At 42.2% G+C, this 19,872-nt stretch overlaps 1 pseudogene; it reads left to right on the top strand.

The window, feature by feature from the left end:
- The first annotated feature begins 4,092 nt into the window (after nt 1–4,092).
- On the top strand, nt 4,093–16,534 carry LOC140507290 (uncharacterized; annotated as a pseudogene).
- Nucleotides 16,535–19,872: the final 3,338 nt, after the last annotated feature.

Below are 19,872 nucleotides of genomic sequence, written 5' to 3'. Positions count from 1 at the left end.
TTAATTAATTCATCAATTCCCTATTAAAGAAAATGGTAACGTAATACATTGTGGAGCCAGAAATATTCTGGCTACTGATACAAAGAATTGGACAGCCTTAAATATGTTTTAGGACAAAGAAGTGTTCTGTGTCCTTCACATTTATGATCTCCATAAGTGACTAACTAGACATTAGAAAGGAATTTCTTAATTGCATAGGTTGTAAATACAATAAGATAACAGAGTTTGACAAAGTTTCACATAGAAATTACGACCCAAGATGTCTGTGTTTTCTTTACCATTAACATGCCATAACACATTATATGTCTACAAATATTAAGATATGGAAAATGTCCCATTATTCAAGATAGTGTCTTAGGTTAAAGATCTCTTAAGGAATGTTAAGTCAGCCCTGGCAGGCTTTTGTTGACATAGGAAGAGGCATTCTCTGAGTTTGCTTCAGAGAGAACAAAGAGATTATTCCAAAATTTTATATTAAACATTATCATTGGTTAGAGAAAAGGCAACAGGCTAAATGCATACATTTTATGATTTAATTGATTAATCAATTCCCCATAAAGAAAACAGTTACAGAGCACTTCGGAGCCAGGGTCAGAACTGGCTAACTTAGTATAGAAATTGACTGTCTTAAAGTACATTTTGCCATGAGAAAGGAGTTCTCACAGTAAACACATTGTAAACAAAGTGTTGTCATTTGGGTTTTATGACCCCAGGCTATGGGCATCTTCCTTGCCTAGTGTGCCTTTGCGATTCAAGATAAGGAAAAGTCCCATCATCCAGATTATAGACATCCTGTCCTAAACAGGCCTTTGAAGTTGTTTATCTTAACTGAGTTTGACAAAGCTGAAGTCACACCCCAAGGTATTTGTGTTTTTCTCTTAACACTAGGATGCTAGAAGAAGGGTCTGATATGGAAGTCCCATTTGCCCATCAAAAGGCATCCTCTAAACAAAGGAGACTATTAGGTCCAGGCTCTTGTTAATGCAAACTTTGGCCCTTATTAAAGTCTAAAATTTATATTAAATATTATCAGCATCTAGGAAAATGAGTCAGTAGGCTTGCCATTTTGCACTTTGTTGAATTGTGGAATATCAGGTCTGAACAATGTCACTTTTTTTCTAGATCATCTGATCAGATACATAAATGAGGATACACACACATATATACATACATACATACATACATACATATCATACATACATATATATATATGTATGTATAAACTATACTGCTTTCCTGAGAATTGGATGTATGAGATTGTCTTCCAAATGTTTCTATTGGAAATAGGGAGATAAGGTCAAATAAACATCAGGTTCCTGAGTACTATATACTGTCCTCCTGAAAGTTTGGTTAAAGAGGCAAACATGCTAAATTCATATCATTTATGAAGCTAGCAGATACGTGATCATGGAGCCAGAAGATAACTTCTGACTGTCTGACACAAGGATGACCAGGCTGAAATCGATCTAAGGACAATCCCAGGATGTCTGTGTCCCTGAGATTTATGGTCTCTATATGTTTTTAACCATGCCATGAGAAAGTAAGTTTCTTAGCTGAATAAGTTGTGAACACAATGAGACCAGACAGTTAACAAGGTACATATGTCTCAGTGAGACAAAATAAAGAATGCCACCATTCTGGTTGCAGGCATCCTGTCATAAACAGGTATTTGAAATTGCTGACACAGGAAAGGGCATTTTTAGAACAAAGCACAGCAGTCAGATTGATCGGTTCAGGCTCCAGCCCTTCCTAAAACTCCAAAAATGATATTAAATGTTATTGATGTTTACGTTGTCCTTCAATCCTAAAGGTAATGAAGCACAAGACTAAAATGCAGACCAAAGGAGTGAAGTTTCTGAAGCTCCAATGAATACACAGAGATGAATGGAGTTTTTATAAGTTGATTTCATTCTTCCCCAGAGAGTGTACAGTCTTTGTGTTTCAATTTTATTAATAATGTTATTAACGTTTTTATTATTGTCAATAAACTCAAAGTTGGATTGAGGGTTTTTCATATAAAACGGTTTTAATAAGTTGTGAAGAAAGTTTAAATGATGATTTTCTTTCCTGCTTTAAAATGTCTCTCTGATCACATGAAGAGGGACCTGTAATTGCTGCCCTGGGACCCGGGGGTCCTGCTTCCTGCCCTCAGCTCTCCCAGGGCATCCACCTGCCTTTCAGTGAGGGAATGTCCCTTAAGGAAAAATGACAAGATAGAGGGAAAGGCCTCCAAATGCAAATGATTCAAGACTTAAGGAGAGGGTTAAATTGGGTTGGGCAAGTGTGGGGTCCAACAGCAGGGAGGACAGGGACACCTGCCTGGTGGGGGAGGGGATGGTTGGGAGAGACAGAAGGGAGGGAGGGTCTGGGTGTCCTAGTTTGGAAGAAGGTGCTTGTGGGACTAGAGCTGGAAGAAGACCAGGAGATTCTCCTCAGAAGGAGGAGGGTCTGAGTCCCAGAGCAGGGGAAGGAGAGGGGAAGAGAGGTTGTGGGAGGGGGACTCTCCAGGTGACTAGTGGAGTGGGTGGGGGCCCAGGTGGAATTTGAGCCCTGGGGTGGAGTGTGGAGGCCTGGGCGGGGTCTAGAGGGGAAAGGAGTTATTTCATTGGCCAAGGCATTCCACAGGATGAAGGGCAGGGTTTTGGGAAGAGAGGAGACCTGACTGTGGGAGCCACTGGAGGAAAGGGAAGGCAGGGTGGGGCTCTGGGTCTGAGAGAGCCCACCTAGAGTGTCCTGGCTGGAAGAGGAAGCCCATGGAGCTGAGATCCAGCTGCTTTCTTTCTTTGGAGCTGTGATTATCCTTCCTACTTCTCTGTTCCTCCCAGAAGTCATCTCTGTGCCTGCAGCTCCCAGGTAGGTCTGAATCTGGAAGCCATGTAGCCCTCAGCTCCTGCTGGCTGCCCTTTCCTTCCCATGTGACCTCGTGTTCAGTGCTGTCAGCAGGGCAGAAATTGTCCCCCTAGTACTGTCTCCCAGCTCCTGTTCAGAGATTCCATTGTCCCACCAGTAGCCTTGGCTCCCTGTAGGGAAGCAGGAATCTTGCCTCCTTGCCCCCAGGACCGACCAGCCATGGCTCTCCTGCTGGCTCCCTCTTAGATCCCAGGCCTTTCCTGTCTCCAGTTTCCCTCCAAGTACTCAGATAAGCAGCCTCCAAGGCTAAGGTCCAAAGAGGGTTCCTACCCCAGGCTCCTAGGGAGACCCAGGACACAGTTATTTTGTCTGCTCAGGCTCAGCTGCCCTCCTGGGAACCTTTTGTCACTCAGATGTCCCCTCTCCTCCCCCCCAGCTTTGTTATACTGTCCTGGCTCCCAGAGCCTTCCTTACCCTGGCCTCCTGCCCTGCCCTCATATTTTTTCTAAACCCTCTGAGTGCCAAACAACTGAATCCCAACCAGCATTGTGTCTCCCCTCTCAGGCTTCCCCTGGTCACTCCTGGCAGCTCCATCTCAGAGGCCTCCCTGTCTTCAACCTTCTCTATGTACCGTCTCTCCTAGACCAAGACAAGGGGGAAATGGGGTGTGTGTTGGGGGTGGGTGGGTTGGGCATACGGAGGGGGCCTGGTGCTGGACAAGCAAAAAGAAAGCCTAGACATAACCCCTGAAGCATACAATTGAATGAGTAAAGTGGTTATCTGCGTGAGGCAGGTGTAATGAGGGAGAATTTAGATCCTGTTTATGTTTGTTGGGGAGAGGGGAGGTAGGGAGGTCAGAGGGTGGGTTGGAGGGAGAGCTCTGGCTTAGCAGCCATGGGGGCTCTGACTATTCTCATGCCACTTGGAATCCCTAAGGTCCTTCTGCCTCCTGGTTCTTTGTAGGAGAATGGGGGAGGGGAATAGTTTTCCTGTTGAGACCATCTTGATTCCCAAAGCTGACCTTCCTTCCCCCACACCTGGGTGTCTCTCCCCTGAGGGCAGGGACTGGGCCTTTATAATTCCTGTGTGACTCCAGCCTCTCTAAATCACTGAAGGCCTGCTTGCTGTCCAGAAAGTGACTGGAAGCCCCTCTTCTACCTACCTTGGAATACTTCAACCTGCCCAGCTCAGTCTGCAGAGGACCCAGGCCTGTCCAAAGCAGGGAGCCTGGAGCCAGAGGAAATGGCCCCTGGGAGCCCCATCCCTTCAGCCCAGGTGAGTGCAGTCCTTCTTTAGACTTACTGAACATCAGCCAAAGAGACCATTTCTATGGACCCAGGATTGTCTATGAGGTTGGTAGTACCTCACCTATGGGTTGTTTCTATACAAAAGTAGGCAGGAAATTGAAAGCAATGGTAACCATACTGCCCTGCTCTCTCCTTGTGTGTTATAAAGTGGTTCATTGGCACTTTGGGATCTCCTGCACTAACCTCCCCTCCTCCCCATCCCCCAATCGCTGCCTTCCTGTGTTTGCTTTGCTTTACTTTTGCTAGCACACACACACACACACACACACACACACACACACACACACACACACACAATTTCTTCCCCTACTCTTTGTTTCTTTTAACCCACCTCTGTCTTGTAGCCACTGAAGGGACAGGACGCCCCTTGACCTGGCCAGGCCTAAAGCAGAGCCCTGAGGCTCCCCCAGCTCTGGTACTTTCCACAGCTGTCAGCAGAGCAGAAAGTGTCCTCATGGTCCTGCTTTTGTCCTCCTGCATCAGGTCACACGCCTTGTCAGGTCTCTCTGAATCCTTCCCATTTACCAGTTCTTAGATGAAGGCCACAAGCATTTAGAAAGGGTAGGGACACTGGGCTCACCTACTCTGTATACAAAGGAAGAAAAAACCAGTCCCTGGCCTCAAGGAGCTCCCAGTCTAATGGAGAAGATGACAGGTCAGCAGCTTTGTCCAAACAAGCTCTCTGCTGTATGGATGAGAGGTGCTCTGAGAGGGAAGGATCTACACTAGCTCAGTGTCTGAGGCAGCATCTGAACACAGTTCTTCCTAACTCCAGGGAAAATGCTCTGACCTGAGAGATGCGGTGTCTTCTTGTGGAGTAGCAAGGAGGCCAGTGTCATTCTGTGAGTGAGGAGGTGGCAGGAAACAAGGTGTAAGAAGACTGGAGTAACTGGTGATGTCTAGGTCATGAAGGGCTTTGAATACAAAATTTGTACTTGATCCTGGAGGTGGGGGGAGTCCAGGAAACTGGAGTTTATTGAGTAAGGGGTCAGACCTGTTATTAAGGAAAATTCCTTTGTGGACCAAATGAAGGAGGCATTGAACTGGGGAGAGTCTTGAGGCCAGTTCACCCAGCAGCAGGCCTCAGCAACTGGCCAAGGGTGAGACAATGAGAGCCCATACCTGGGCAACTGCAGTATCATGGGATATAAGGGAGTGTGTCTGACAGATGTTACAAGGTACAGTTCACAGACTTTGATAGCAGGTTGAATAAGATGGGAGAGAAGTGGGAATTGAGAATGAGGTATAGGTTGGTGGAGTATGTGACTACCTTTGACAGGGAGAGAAGGTAAGAAGTTCTCTTGTGGACAGTGTGAGCTTAGGATACTGGACATCATGTTGGAAATGTCTGAAAGGAGGCTGGGAGCATAGCTAGCTCAGCTTGAATGGCTTTGGTTGTGGAAGGACAGTCAGGGTTGAGGTGCTGAAATGGGTGACTGGGTGGGGAATACTGTGTGCCATGCCCAGTACTCAGTGCTGGGAAATGAAATATCCCAAGTGAAAGACAGTCTCTGCTGTCAAGGAGTTTATAATCAAGTGAGGAAAACCAGCATGTAAAAGGAAGCTGACATGTCTCAAGGATAGGAGAAGGTCCCAGACCCTGGGCATGGTGGAAAATTCAGTCAGATTAAGTCCCAAAGTGGTGCAGGCATGTCAGAAATGGGATGGGCCTGTTGGGCTCTCTCCTTACATGAAAGTTCATGGCCCTGCCCCTCAGTGGTAAAGGTTGGATGTGGGAGGATGGAGAAGGAAGGTCAGAATAGAAGGAAAAGAGGCTTAGAAGGTTCTGTCAGGAGTGAGTTAAATACCCAATTATCAATCAATAAAAGCCTGCCTTCCTCCAGTGAGAGCCCACACTGTAAGTGCTGTGAAGGGGAGAGCAGGGACTGAAGGGACTCTAGTAAAAAGGAGACACAGACAAATTCTTGGGAATCTCCAAAAGAGGGAAAAGATGGATAAATTTCATAACTGTTCAGCAGATAAATAATAGAAGTAAAGGATGTTAAAACTGAAATGTGGATTCCCAATAAAGCCTTGACCTATCATTTTAAGGAAAAAACCACAGTGATGAAAAGGTAAAAAAGAATTTTAACTGCATGATAGAGAGTACGTCAAAATAATAGAAGGTGAGTCATGTCATTATATAATGGAAGTGGAACAAAGCATGATGGAGGAGTCTGAGATTTCTGGCACTTTGACCAAAAACGTGTCCCACATTTAAGAGGTTGGAAAAATGAATGAACTGTGCCATGGATCAGCATATTTTCAGATCTGGTCAAACTGTCCTCTGGGTTGTTCTTCAGTTGGCTAGAATCCCTTCTCTTTTTCTCTCAAATTCCAGAGTTCTAGGTGTCTGCATACACCCTTTATTCTCTTAAGAAGACTGGCAATGTCTTTCTCCTGAATTTGCTCAAATCCAAGCATTGGTTAATAAAGTATTACCTTTGTAGTAAATGAAGGAAACCTCCTTTCCTCTTCTTGGTTACTCATTCTAACTAAATAATCATGATGAATGAATATTTGCCATTGACAAATGAAAGCAAGCATAAGGCAAAGGCAGGAGATGTTTTGGCCATAACTCCTCATACCTGGAGCCATTCAAGCCCTCCATAGAGAAACTGAGGTCTCTTTTTCCCTGCACTGGCAATAGTCTCATACTGCTCAGTTTAGTCCTGAGTGTGATTATGAGTTGACCCTTGGGAGAAGCAGCATCACCTTCATGCAGTCGAGTGGAGATCATTTTTGAGGCCCAGGTTTCTGTGGAGGCCAGGGATGGGCCATTTTGGTTGCGACTCCTAGTGTTCAGATGATGGTGGACAACCTGCCTCAAGTGGTGTCCAGTCTTGTTTGGTGATGTGCTGAAAGGAGGGAACATCTTCCTCAGTCCAGGGGTGGATGCCCTTCTAGGTCATGGGTTTCTGCTCAGTGTTGCTGATGGCAAACTGCATCATTCCATGTAGGAACAAGGTGGTTTTCTGTTCAAGGCTCCTGTGAGGAGCCCAGTGAGGCTGGGGGTTCTTCCACCCTGACTTGATTTTGCACTGGATGTGGATTCTCCTCTATCTCTTGCTTGATCCTGCAGGAATGCAGTCCATGAGAACCCATCTTTCTGAACACTGAATATTGGCCAGGCTCTCACCTGCTGCCTCACTTACAGCTCTGATCCTGAACTGCAATGGGCCCCTAGTGGTCTGGGGAGGGTCACATGCTCTCAGCTACCACTTCTGCCCTCTTGGTCATTAAGTCCCAAAGTGGTACAGGTATGTCAGAAATGGAATGGGCCTGCTGGACTCTCTCCTTAAATGAAAGTCCTTGATTTGGGGCCAGGGATCCAGGGGAGCTGGGCAGGGTCCCATCCACTGCTGGATGATTCTTCTGCTGCTACTGTCTTCCCCTTTGGCACTGAGGGCTGCAAAGGTGCTCCGGGTATCTGTGTTGGTGTGAACTGCTCCCACTTGGGTGTTCAGCATAGTGGGATGGGTGGCGATCTTGCTATCCGTTGGAACCTTCTGAAGACCAGGTTTTGCCACCTCCTTACAAAGCTGCATTCTGTTAGACTCCTGTTGTTCAGTAGTCCCTTCAGGCTCCTCCTTTGCTTCTTCACCTGGGGGTATCAGGGATAGGAAGGAGCACTTTCTGTCTCTTGAGAATCAAGACCTGAAGAGGGGTAGGGGATGCCAAGGCTGCTGCCTCTACCACTGTCCCAGAGCAGGTCTCCTGGGGCCCAGGCCTCCTGTTCTCTTCAGCTTCAGATACTTTGACAGAGCCCAGTAGCAGGCCTTAGGCTGCTTGGGCTGGTCACCCATGTCCCCATTCTCTGGAGGGGAGGGGCAGTCTTAGGTCAGGGGAGAGAAAGAGAAGCATAAGGGGCTTTCACTCTGTTCTTCTGTTTGAAGTCAGTGGAATTTTCTTTATGACATATCGTTTATGCCTTTTATGATGAGGGAGGATTTTCACTTCACCTTGTCTCTTTCTCCTCCAGACATTTCCATGTATCTCTGATAGATCAAATAAGTTCTCTGTTTCCATAGGGAGAAACAATTCTTAGTAGCCCATTTCTCAACTTTATTCCAGCTGCAAATACAAAAAGTTGTTCCCCGTATTCCATTGGGATTTTATTTCATTGTGGTTTTAAGTGTTGGCTCTGACTCTCTTTAAGGGTGTGACCTTTGGGCAGATCTGTTCTCTGTGCTTCACTTTCCTCACATAAATGCATGAGGGTCAGACTAGATGAATTTGGAGTCTCTTTGAGATCTGATCCTATGACTTTTGCTGACTTAGGGGTTAGTGACATTCCAGGATGGTGCTGTGGACTTCACCCCAGAAGAGTGGGGCCTCCTGGACCATCCTCAGAAAGAACTGTACAAGGAGGTCATGCTGGAGAATGCCCAGAACCTGCTCTCCCTAGGTAAGGACACTTCCTCTAAATCTATGAATCTATCATCGAAAGAACTTCCTTCATTCTCTTCCTAGTGTTCAGGATTTGGAGCATTTATTAATGATCAGAAAGGCCAAAATGGAGATCACTTGTGTCTGACACAGTTCTCTTCTTGACTGATTTCCCATGAAAGGTGTTTGCAATGTGTGATAGAAAACAAGGAGTTTCCTTTGCTGCCCCTGAAGCTGTCCCTTACTAGTTTTAGGGAATCTGAGGTCAAAGATTAAACGTGTTGAAGAATCTCAGGCTAATCTCAGAGGATGTGCCTGGTCTGACCTCTCCCTGAACATGAATTTTGTCTCTGAAAACGCTCAGGCAGCTTTTCCTTGGAGTTTGGCTATGCAGGGAAGCCCTCACCTCCCAAAGCAGGCTCTTCCCCTTTAGGTTGGGTCTGGTCTTTGGAGGATTCTTCTTGTTGACAAGTATCAATTTGTCCTCCGCAGCTCCTGGTCTGACTCTCAGATACCTGGATCTTCCTTCCTAAATACCCCACAGTCCAAAAGAAATGGTGGGAAAGGAAGGAAGGGAATATAAGCATTCATGTATACCTACTCTGTGGCAGCATTTTGCGAAACATGTTATTTAATTTCATCCTCCTAATAAGCCTGGGATTTAGATGGTATTACATAGTTGAGGAAACTGAGGCAAGCAGAGGTTAAGTGACTTGCTTTGGGAGCTTTGCCAGTAATTCTTTGAGAGCAGATTTGAACTCACAGCTTCCTGAACCCAGGCCAAAGTTGCCTCTCCACTCCACTAACAATTGCCTCTTACTTTGTAGATGACAGAATCTGTGGATTCAGCCCTTGCTTGTAGGAAGGAAGTGGAGAAAACAGAATTTTCTGCTTCCAAATTGGCTTCCACATGATTTCCTTCTCATCCCCTAGCAAAGTTTCCAATAGTAAATATCATGGACAAGGATCTTGAGGCATGCTGGCACTCTCCTTTCATGCCCCCTTTTCCTAAAGAGAGCTACCTTACCAATCTTTGTCCATTTTCCTCCCTTCCTTATTCCCATGCCCAGGACTTCCAGCTCCTAGAGTAGATGTGATCTCACATTTTGCAGGAGGGGAAGAACCTTGGATGCTGGAGCAAGAAGACCCCAGAACCTCCTGTCAAGGTGAGTGAGGGAAAAGCAGATCTGTGAGGGCTGTTAGCACAAGGGCAGCTACATGTCACAGTGAAGAGAATGTTAGACTTGTGGGCAGGAAGACCTGGCTTGCCTCTCTTTTTCAGACATTTTTTCACAGTAAGATCCTGGGAAAGTCCTTAAGCTCAGTTTCCCCATCTGTGAAATGAAGCGGTTGGATGCCTTGATCTTTCAGCTCTGTTCCAGGAATAAAACTGATCCCATAAGATCAATTTGAACTTTGGCTCATGGAGCTCTCCTTAAGGAATCCAGAAAGGGCCTGGGCTGACTGAGATGGGGCTTTTTTAAGGCCTTCTTCAAGTGTGCAAGCATTTATTAAGTGCCTGCTGTGTGCTAAGTGCTGGAGATTCAAAGAATTGTGAGGGACATCACCTGCCCTCATGGAGCTCACAGACCAGTGAGGAAGGGAACCTGGACAGAGCCATGTAAAGCATGCTATGTCCAGGTGAAACTGGAGCTAGTCAAGTGGGGGAAGGCTCTTGGATTAAGGAGGGTTGGAAAAGCCTTATTGTGGAGGGTGGGCTTGATCTGGGGCTTCAGAGAAGGCAGGAGGAGCATTCCAGGCATGAGGGCCAGCCAGGGAAAGCCCTTGTAGACTGGAGATAATTTGTTCTGTTGAAGGCATACAAAGGAGTCTTTGCTATTGGATCCTAACATATGTGGAGTTGGCATGAGATGAAGCAGGAGTGGAAAGGGAGGAAAGGGGCAGATGATGAAGTTCCTTAACTGTCCAGCATAGGACTTTCTATGTCATCCTGGTGCTAGGGAGCCATTTCAGTTTATTGAGGAGGCAGTGATATAGTCAGATGCGAGCTTTAGGAAGTTGAATTTGACAGCTGGGGAGAACACTGACTTATCCAAGGTGACTTAAGACAGTGAGACCAAACAGCAGGCCTTTTCAACACTGCAGGTTTAAGGTAATTGAAGTCTGAATGTAGAAGTTGGCAGTGTTGGGAGACAAGGGGGAATGGGTATGAGAGATGTTACCAAGATGGAAAAACAGCATTTTGCAAAAGATTAAAAATGGAGGGAGGGTGATAGTATATGAGCTTGAGAGATGGTGAGCAGTGGATGACATCTCTATTATGAGCCTGGACAATCAGGAGGGTGACATGGATAGTGTTAGGAGAGTAGGAAGATGAGAGGGTTGGTGGAAAGATGATGAGGTTAGTTTGGGACATGATAGGAGGAGAACCCAAAGAGAGGAGTGTCACTGAAACCTGGAGGAAAGAGAGTAGCAAGAAAAAGGTGGTGAGTGATGGTGAGAAGAGCTCCAGAGAGGTCAGGAAGGATGAGGGCTGATAAAAGGACCTTTGGTTTAGCAATTAGGAGGTCACTGGTCACTTTGGAGGGAGGTGCTTCAAGTGACTAGTGAATTGGGAACCAGAATGCAGAGTTTTGTAGGAAGTAAGAGTAAAGGAGTGTAAAGAGTAAAGCCCAGGTGTAGATGGCTATCTCTAAGTGTTTAGCCATAAAAAGGAAGACAGATACAGGCCAGTGTCTGCTAGGAATGGATAAAGTGGGAGTTTTTAAAAATATATTTATTTATTTTTAATTATCAACATTCACTTTCCTAAGATTGTGAGTTTTAAAATTTCTCCCCCATTTTCCCTTCCCCCAGCCTAAGAGGGCATGCAATCTGATTATAGGCTATACACATATACATCCGTATTAAACATATTTTCCCATGAGTCATGTTGTAAAGAAGAGTGAGAACCAATGGGAGGAATCAGGAGAAAGAAGAAAGAAAAGAAGAGAGCAAATAGTCTGCAGCAATCTGCATTCAGACTCCAGAGTTCTTTTTCTGGATGCAGGCAGCATTTTCCATCATGAGTCTTTGGAGTTGTCTAAGATCCCTGCATTGCTGAGAAGAGCTAAGTCTGTCAAAGTCAGTCAGCACACAGTGTGGCTGTTAGTGTGTACAGTGTTCTTCAGGTTCTGCTCATTTTGGACAGCATCGGTTCATTTAAGTCTTTCCAGGTTTTTCTAAAGTCTGCCTCCTCCTCAGTTCTTATGGAACATTCCATTCCTATCCCACAACTCTCTCAGTCATTCCCCACTTGATCATTGGAAATCAATTGATTTCCCATTCTTGACCACTGCAAAGAAGGTTATTAGGAATATTTTTGTACATGTAGGTCTTTTTCCTATTGTTATGATCTCTTGAGGATATAGACCTAAAAGTGATATTTCTAGGTCAAAGGGTGTGTGTAGTTTAACAAGCTTTTTGTGCATAGTTCCAAATTGCTTTCCAGAATGGTTGAATCAGTTTACAACTTCACCAACAATGCAGTAGTGTTCCAATTTTCTCACATCTTCTCCAGCATTTATCATTTTCCTGTGTTGTCATGTTAGCCAATGTGCTTGGTGGGATGCCATAACCTTAGAGTTGTTTGTGTTTGCATTTCTCTAATCAATAGTGATTGAGAGTTTTTTTCGTATAACTATACATAGCTTTGATTCCTTCCTCCCCAAACTGCCTGCTCATGTCCTTTGCCCATTTATCAATTGGGAAATGACTTGTATCATTATGAATTTGACTCAGTCCTCTACATATGTCAGGAATGAGGGCTTTACCAGAGACATTGGCTTTGAAATTTATTTCCCAGCTTTCTGCTTCACTTGTAATCTTGGTTGAACTGGCTTTGTTCCTGCAAAACCTGTTCAGTTTAATGGAATCAAAATCATCCATTTTGCATTTCCTAATGTTCTTTCCCTCTTAGTTGGTCATAAGTTCTTCCTTTCTCCATGGATCTAACAGGTCCACTATTCCTTGTTCTCCTCGTTTGCTGGTGGTAGCAGCCTTGATATCTGAATCCTGTAACTGTTTGCAGAGTGTTGTGATATATGGTGTCACATGCTGATTTATGCTCATTTTGTGCCACACTGTTTTCCAATATTCCCAGCAGTGTTTGTCAAACGGTGAGGTCTTATCCCAGAAGGATAAGTATAAGAAGGGTAAGGATGGGGTCCTTGGTTTTATCCAACAGTAGACTGCTCTAGTCATTGACAACTGTGTCATGTATTTCACTGATCTACCCCTCCATTTTCTAGCCAGTACCAAGTAGTTTTGATAATTGTTGCTTTATAGTACATTCTAAGATCTAGGTTGGTTAGGCCTCCTTCCCTAGCATTTCTTTTCATAAATTCTCTTAAATAAGTATTCTTGACCATTCTTCCACATGAATTTTGGTATGACTTTTTTCTAGCTCTATAAAAGAATTTTTTGTTAATGTGATTGGTATAGCACTGAATAAGTAAATTATCATACCTAAAATTGTCGTTTTTATTATATTAGCTCTGCCTTACCTAGCTGCAACTGATATTTTTCTGATTTTTTACATCAGACTTTATTTGAATGAAAAGTGTTTTGTGTTTATGTTATTAGAGTTCCTGAGTTTGTCTTGGTGGGTAGACTCCCAGATATTTTGTATTGTCTGCAGTAACTTTAAATGGAATTTCTCTTCCTATTTCTTGCTATTGGGCTTTGTTTCTAACATATAGAAATGCGCATGCTCTATGTGGGTTTATTTTACATCTTGCAACATTGCTAAATTTATTATTTCAAAGTTTTTTACTTGAATTTTTACTTGATTCTAAAGGTGTGCCATCACAACCCGTGCAGACAAATACCTTTCTTCTTTGCCCATTCTAATTCCTTCAATTCCTTTTTTTTCTCTAATTGCTCAAACTAGTGTTTCTGGTCCTTTACCTCTTGAATAACTGTGGTGATAATGGACATTGTTTTCTCATTCCTGATCTTATTGGAAATGCATCTAGCTTATCCCCATTACAAATACTTGCTGATGGTTTTAAGTAGATTCTACTTCTCATTTTAAGGAAGACTATTCCTCTGCTCTCTATGGTTTTTAATAGGAAAGGGTGCTTGATTTTGTCAAGAGCTTTTTCTGTATCCATTGGGATAATCATATGATTTCTCTTAGTTTTGCTGTTGATATGGTCAATTACGCTGATAGTTTTCCTGTTATCGAAATAGCCCTGCATTCCTGGAATAAATCCTACCTGGTCATCATACATCATCCTAGGGATCAGCTGCTGTAACCTCTTTTCTAATAGTTTATTAACAATGTTTGCAACTGCATTCATTAGGAAAATTGTTCTCTACTTTTCTTTCTCTGTTTTAGCTCTTCCCAATTTTGCAATTTACCAATCAGCACTACATATGTGCCATATATAGAATTTGATAGCCCACCTTCTTTGCTTATTATCCTGAATAGTTTACATAATATTGGAATTAATTTTTCTTTACATGTTTGATAGAATTAGTTTGTAAATCCATCTGGCCCTAGCCATTGTTCTTGGGGAGTTCACTGATGACTAATTCAGTTTCATTTTCTGAAATGGAGTTCTTTAAGGATTTTATATTCTCTTCTGTTCATCTGGGAGTTTATGTTTTTGTGTAAATTCATCCATTTCACTAAGATTCACAGATTTATTGGCATACAATTGGGCAAAATAGCTCCTAATTACTATTTTATTTTCTTCTTCATTGGTGGTGAATCCTCCCTTTTCATATTTGATGCTGGTCCTTTGGTTTCCTTCTTTCTGTTTTTAAAATAAAATTAAACAAAGCTTTACTTATTTTATTGTTTTTTTCCCTATAAAATCAGCTCAGTTTTATGTATTAGTTCAGTATTTTTCTTAATTTCAATTTTTTTAATCTCTCCTTTGGTTTTAAGAATTTCTAACTTGGTATTTAATTGGGGATTTTTAATTCATTCTTGTTTAATTGACTGCTTACATAATGATCTCTATACAGATACAGACAAGTAAACGTAATAATAAAAGAGAAAATAGATTACTAATCTGTTACTTTCTGTCAATGAAGGCAGAGTATATAGTTGTGTGTATGTATATGTGTATGTGTGTATGTGTATGTGTCCACAAATAAGTGAATAAATGTGTTTCTTTGTGTCTTTCAGATGGAGAGACTAGGCTTGAAATCAGGAAAACTGCTTCAAAGCTGAGCATTTCTGTGAACGCATCACAACAGCCAAGATTCATGTGTGATGGCCACTCTGACTTCAACTGGAGAGAAATCTGTGAATCTCATATCAAGGTCAAGAAAAAACAAAAGGGTCACTGTGAATCTGATGAAGATGGAAAGAGTTTCAGACAAAGTTCAGTCCTAATTCACTGTAAGAAAAGGGTATCAGGGAATGGCTGTTCACAGGATCAGAAATATACTGATAGCTTTACAGGACAGGGAAGGCCTATTGAGTCCCATGGAAAGCCTCTGGAAATGCAAAATTATCAATGTGAGATGACCTTCAGGTTGAATTCAGAGCTAATTAGACACCAGAAAGGTCATCCCAGAGAAATGCTTTACATGTGTAATGAAGATGAGAAGGTCTTCACTGATACTTCAAAGGTTATTGACCACCTAACAATTCAAAGTGGAGGGAAACATTATGAATGCGTTGAATGTGATAAATCCTTTAAGCAACAGTTATCACTTACTCACCATCAAGAACTTCATTCTAGCCAAAATTTATATAAATGCATGCAATGTGGACGGACCTTCAGGCAACATTCATCCCGTATTTCCCATCAGAGAATTCATACTAGAAACAAATCTCATGAGTGTCACAAACTTGGTAAAACTTTCAGAGAATATTCCTCTTGTATTGTACATCAGAGAACCATGGTGTAAAGATATCTCATTCTTGCAGTAAGTGTGGTAAGACATCGGAAAATCCACAGTGGAAAAAAATCTTATGAATGTAATCAATGTGGAAAGACTTTCAGATACAACTCTAATCCCATTGTACATCACAGAATCCATACTGGAGAGAAACCTTATGAATGTAATCAATGTGAAAAGGCTTTTAGAAGAAGCCGTGATCGTGCTTGACATCAGAGAGTCCACACTGGGGAGAAACCTTACTACTGTAGTCAATGTGGAAAGAATTTCAGATGCGGTACTAACCTTGCTGTACATCAGAGAACCCACACTGGAGAGAAACCTTACTAATGTGATCAATGTGGAAAGGCTTTCACAACCAGGAGAGGTTTGGTTGTATATCAGAGAACCCACACTGGAGAAAAACCTTATGAATGTAATCAGTGTGGAAAGGCTTACAAAGACAGGAGCAATCTTATTGCACATCAGAGAATCCATACTTGAAAGAAACCTTATGAATACAATCAATGTGGGAAAACTTTCACTTTTAGCTCCTGGCTTGCTGTATATCAGAGAATCCACCCTGGAGAGAACCTTATGAATGTAACCATTGTGTGTGCATTTTTGATGTAGTTATTCTCTTGATAAACATCAGAGAATCTACACTGGAGAAAAGCCTTATAAATGTAATCACTGTGGAAAGTCTTTCAGACAGAGTTCCAGTCTTACTCTACATCAGAGAATCAACACTGGAGAGAAGCCTTATTACTGTAGTCAATGTGGAAAGAATTTCAGATGTAGTTTGGCTCTTGCTGTGCATCAGAGCATTCACACTGGCATGAGACTTTATTAATTTTATTCAGTGTGGAAAATATTTCACACAATATTCCAGTCTTGCTGAATAACAGAAACTCTGCACTGGAGAGAAACTTTATGTATGTAATCACTGTGGAAAGACTCTCAGATGCAGTTCTGGCTTCAGCACAGTTTTAGAGATCCCAGCTTTCATAGTGTTCATGTACCCCTTTTTTCTCTAACATGCTATTGTTTTCCATTTCTCAATAGTATTCTGTAGCATTCACATCCCATAAACCCATCAGGCATTCCCCCAGTTCATTATCACTTGTTTCCTGTTGTGTTTTTTTTCAGTTGACATGAAAACTTCTGTGTAAATATTTTGGTAACTGTTAGACAATTTTTTATGGAACGATTTCCTTAGTATGTGGCACAGTGGACACAACACTCCCTCTGAAATCAAAAGACCTTAGTTTGAAATCAGTCTCTAAAACATCCTAGTTGTGTGACCCAGGAGAAATCACTTATCCTCTCAGTGCCTTAGTTTTTCCTATCTCTTGTAGGATGAGTATACTAATAACACCTATCTCTGAGGGTTGGTGTGTGGATCAAATGGGAGAATACATATCAATTACTTTGCAAGTCTTAAAACCATCTTTGAGTGCTAGGTATTCCTATCATCCTTGGGTCATAAGTGTCAGTATTTGGTTAAAAGATTTGGACAATTCAGTCATTTTTTAATAATTGAAATTGCTATTCAAAACAGTGTAGAGTAAGGCAGTATGGTGTAATTATAGGGCACTGGGTTTAGAATCAGGAAGCCTTGAGTTCTACTCCTGCCTGAGATGCTCTCTTATTTTGTAACTCTGGGCAAAGAACAACCTCTATTTGCCTCAGTTTGATCTTCTCTAAAATGGAGAGGTTGATTCCAGGGACTGTAAGCAAAGCAACCAAGAGAAAGGCAAATTGGACCCAAGCCCTACAAGAATTCCTAGAAGAACTCAAAAAGAAATAGTAAAGAGGAAAAGAAGATTTTAAAAATCAAACCAGAATGTTAGAGGAAAATTGGGAAAATAAATAAAAGCAATTGAAGAAAATTGTGACTTAATAAAAGAGGCACAAAAAATACTGAAAAATCTTCCTTAAAAATCAGATTTGTCCAAATGGTCAAAAGAGGTTCAAAATTTCCCTGAAGAAAATGATCCCTTCAAAATTAGAATTAATTAAGTGGAAGGTAATCATACCATGTGTAATCTAGAAACAGCACGAAATAAAAATTTAAAAGAGAAGAAAATGTGAAATCTCTCATAGGAAAACTAGTGGCCTAGAAAAGAGATCAAGGAGATATGAGGAATTATTAGATTCCCTAAAAGCCATGGTAAAAAACAAAAGAGCCTAGATGTTAAACATCAAAAAAAATAGAAGTCTCTTCTCTTAAAACTAGAGAGTGAAGCAGAAATTCAAAGAACCTATTGGTCATCTCCAGAAAGGAATTCCAAAATGAAAAGTCCCAGGAATATTGTAAACAAAATCTAGAATTTGTAGGTCAAGAAGAAAGTAATGCCTGAAAAAAAAAATCATTCAAATACCATGGAGCCCCAATCTGGGTCTACAAAATTCAGTAGACACTACTTTTATGGACTGCATAATTTGGAATGTGATATTCCAGAAGTTAAAGGAGGTGGGATTAAAATTAAGAATAATCAATTCAGCAGAACTTAGTATAATTCTACATGTGAAAAATGGATATTTAATGAAACAATTTTTAAGGACTCCTAAAGAGTCTAGAACTGAGTAGGAAACTTGACACAAACAAAATCATGAGAAGCAAAAATAAGTCAATATGAGTGAGACATCATAAGGGACTTGAAAAGGTTAAACTTTTTACATTCCTATGTGGGGAAAAACTAAGAATTTTATGATCATTAGGTTGTTTAGAAGGAGATGAGTCACAGGGAATGGTTATGAGTCCATTGTGTTGGGATGGTCTTAAGAGTGGAGGAGTGAAAAAGGGATGCACTGGGAGAGAGGGAAGGGAGAGGAAAAATTGGTGAAATTAAACATGTAAAAAATTTCAAAGAAGACTTTACACTGGGAAGAAAAACAACTGCTTCATGGTAGGAAGTGTATATCTAAATCTGTGTGCACATATGTCCACAGGCAAGTAGAAGGGGAAAGAGCTAAGAGAATGGCTAGGGGTAAGAGGGAGAGTATATTCAGGGAAGTTAGGGTTAATGATCACAAGCAAAGCAGGGGGAATGAAGAGGGGACAGGGTAAAAAAGTGAAGGATAAATACAAGAGAATAAGATGGAGGGAACTGCACAGCAATTATAGTTGTGATGATACTCACCCAGAATATAGAAAGGGATAGCAGGATAGATTAAAAACCAAAATCCAACAATATGTTGTTTCTAAGAGAGGCACTTCAAACAGGCATGTACACTTCAAACAGTGGGTTGGAGCAGAATTCATAATGCTTCAGCTAAAGTAAAAAGAGAATGGGCAACAATCCTGATCTCAGACAAAGACAAAGAAAAATACCCCTAATTGAAAGAGGTAGATTGGGTGGCATAATGGATAGAGTGCTGGGCCTGAAGTCAGAAATAGTCTTCTTCCTGAGTTCAAATCTACCTAAGATACTACTAGTACTAGCTGTGTGACCTTGGTCAAGTCACTTGACCTGGTTTGCTTCAGTTCTTCTTCTGTAAAATGAACTGGAAAAGTAAATGGCAGACCACTTCAGTATTTTTGCAAAGAAAACCCCAAACAGGGTCAGGAAGAGTCAGATATGACTGAAGGAACTCAACAACAACAACAAGATAGGTAAAGTCCACTTTGTTAAAAAGCACCATATTCAATAAATTAATAACAAAACTGAACATGTGCTGGGGATGGAAGCTCAATTCCATGTGGACAGTCTGGGGCGGGTAAAGGTGGGAACTTCTAAATCTTAGAGTTCTCATGAGGCCCCCCATAAACACCAGGGAATCGAGGAGTGAGACCGAGCAATCTCGTGTATTTCCGCCTCTTCCCGTGAGAAACGTGATGGGAGGAGCATCCCCCTCGAGACTGTCCCGGGTCTGGGCACACCTATTGTTATCTAACAGGCACGGTATTCAGATGCAAACTACGCGGCCCGAGAGCTTAATTGGGATCAGGAAAGCCTGAAAGCGGAGCGGACAGGACAGAAGGCTCCGTTTTTCCTCTCTTCACTCTCCCCTCCCCCTCTCTCCCCACTTACACTTCTGCTTCCAATCTCTTATTATAAGATCTTTGCCTCCTTGGGAGATTCCTTGCTCCCTCCTAAGGAAGAATTTCCCCTGCACTTGTAACCAGGACCCTGAATAAAAGCCTAACCCTTGTTCGACTCCGTAAAGTCTCTTCTCTCATACGTTTATCCGGTTTGGCCAGCCGAAGACCTGCGATACAGGTAAGGTAAGACTCGGGTAGCCCTCAGGCCTCTAGGCCTGGCAAACATGTATGGACCAAATGACAAAGTACAGACATCCACTTTTGGGTGATTTTTTTTTATTTCAACTAAAATACAAAATCAGAAGAGAAACCAAATTCCATGTGCACAAAAGACCATAAGAGAGGATTCAGTATAAAACAACGAATTTCCATTTGAAGAAAACCTGTATGGTAAATATTACCCATTGTTTTCACAACTATTCAGCTTTGCTTCCTTAC

The sequence above is a fragment of the Notamacropus eugenii genome, chromosome 5, assembly GCF_028372415.1.
Source record: "Notamacropus eugenii isolate mMacEug1 chromosome 5, mMacEug1.pri_v2, whole genome shotgun sequence".
NCBI classification, from domain to species: domain Eukaryota; kingdom Metazoa; phylum Chordata; class Mammalia; order Diprotodontia; family Macropodidae; genus Notamacropus; species Notamacropus eugenii.
The sequence above is the reverse complement of the archived record's forward strand: the minus strand, read 5'-3'. Positions and strand labels throughout refer to the sequence as shown.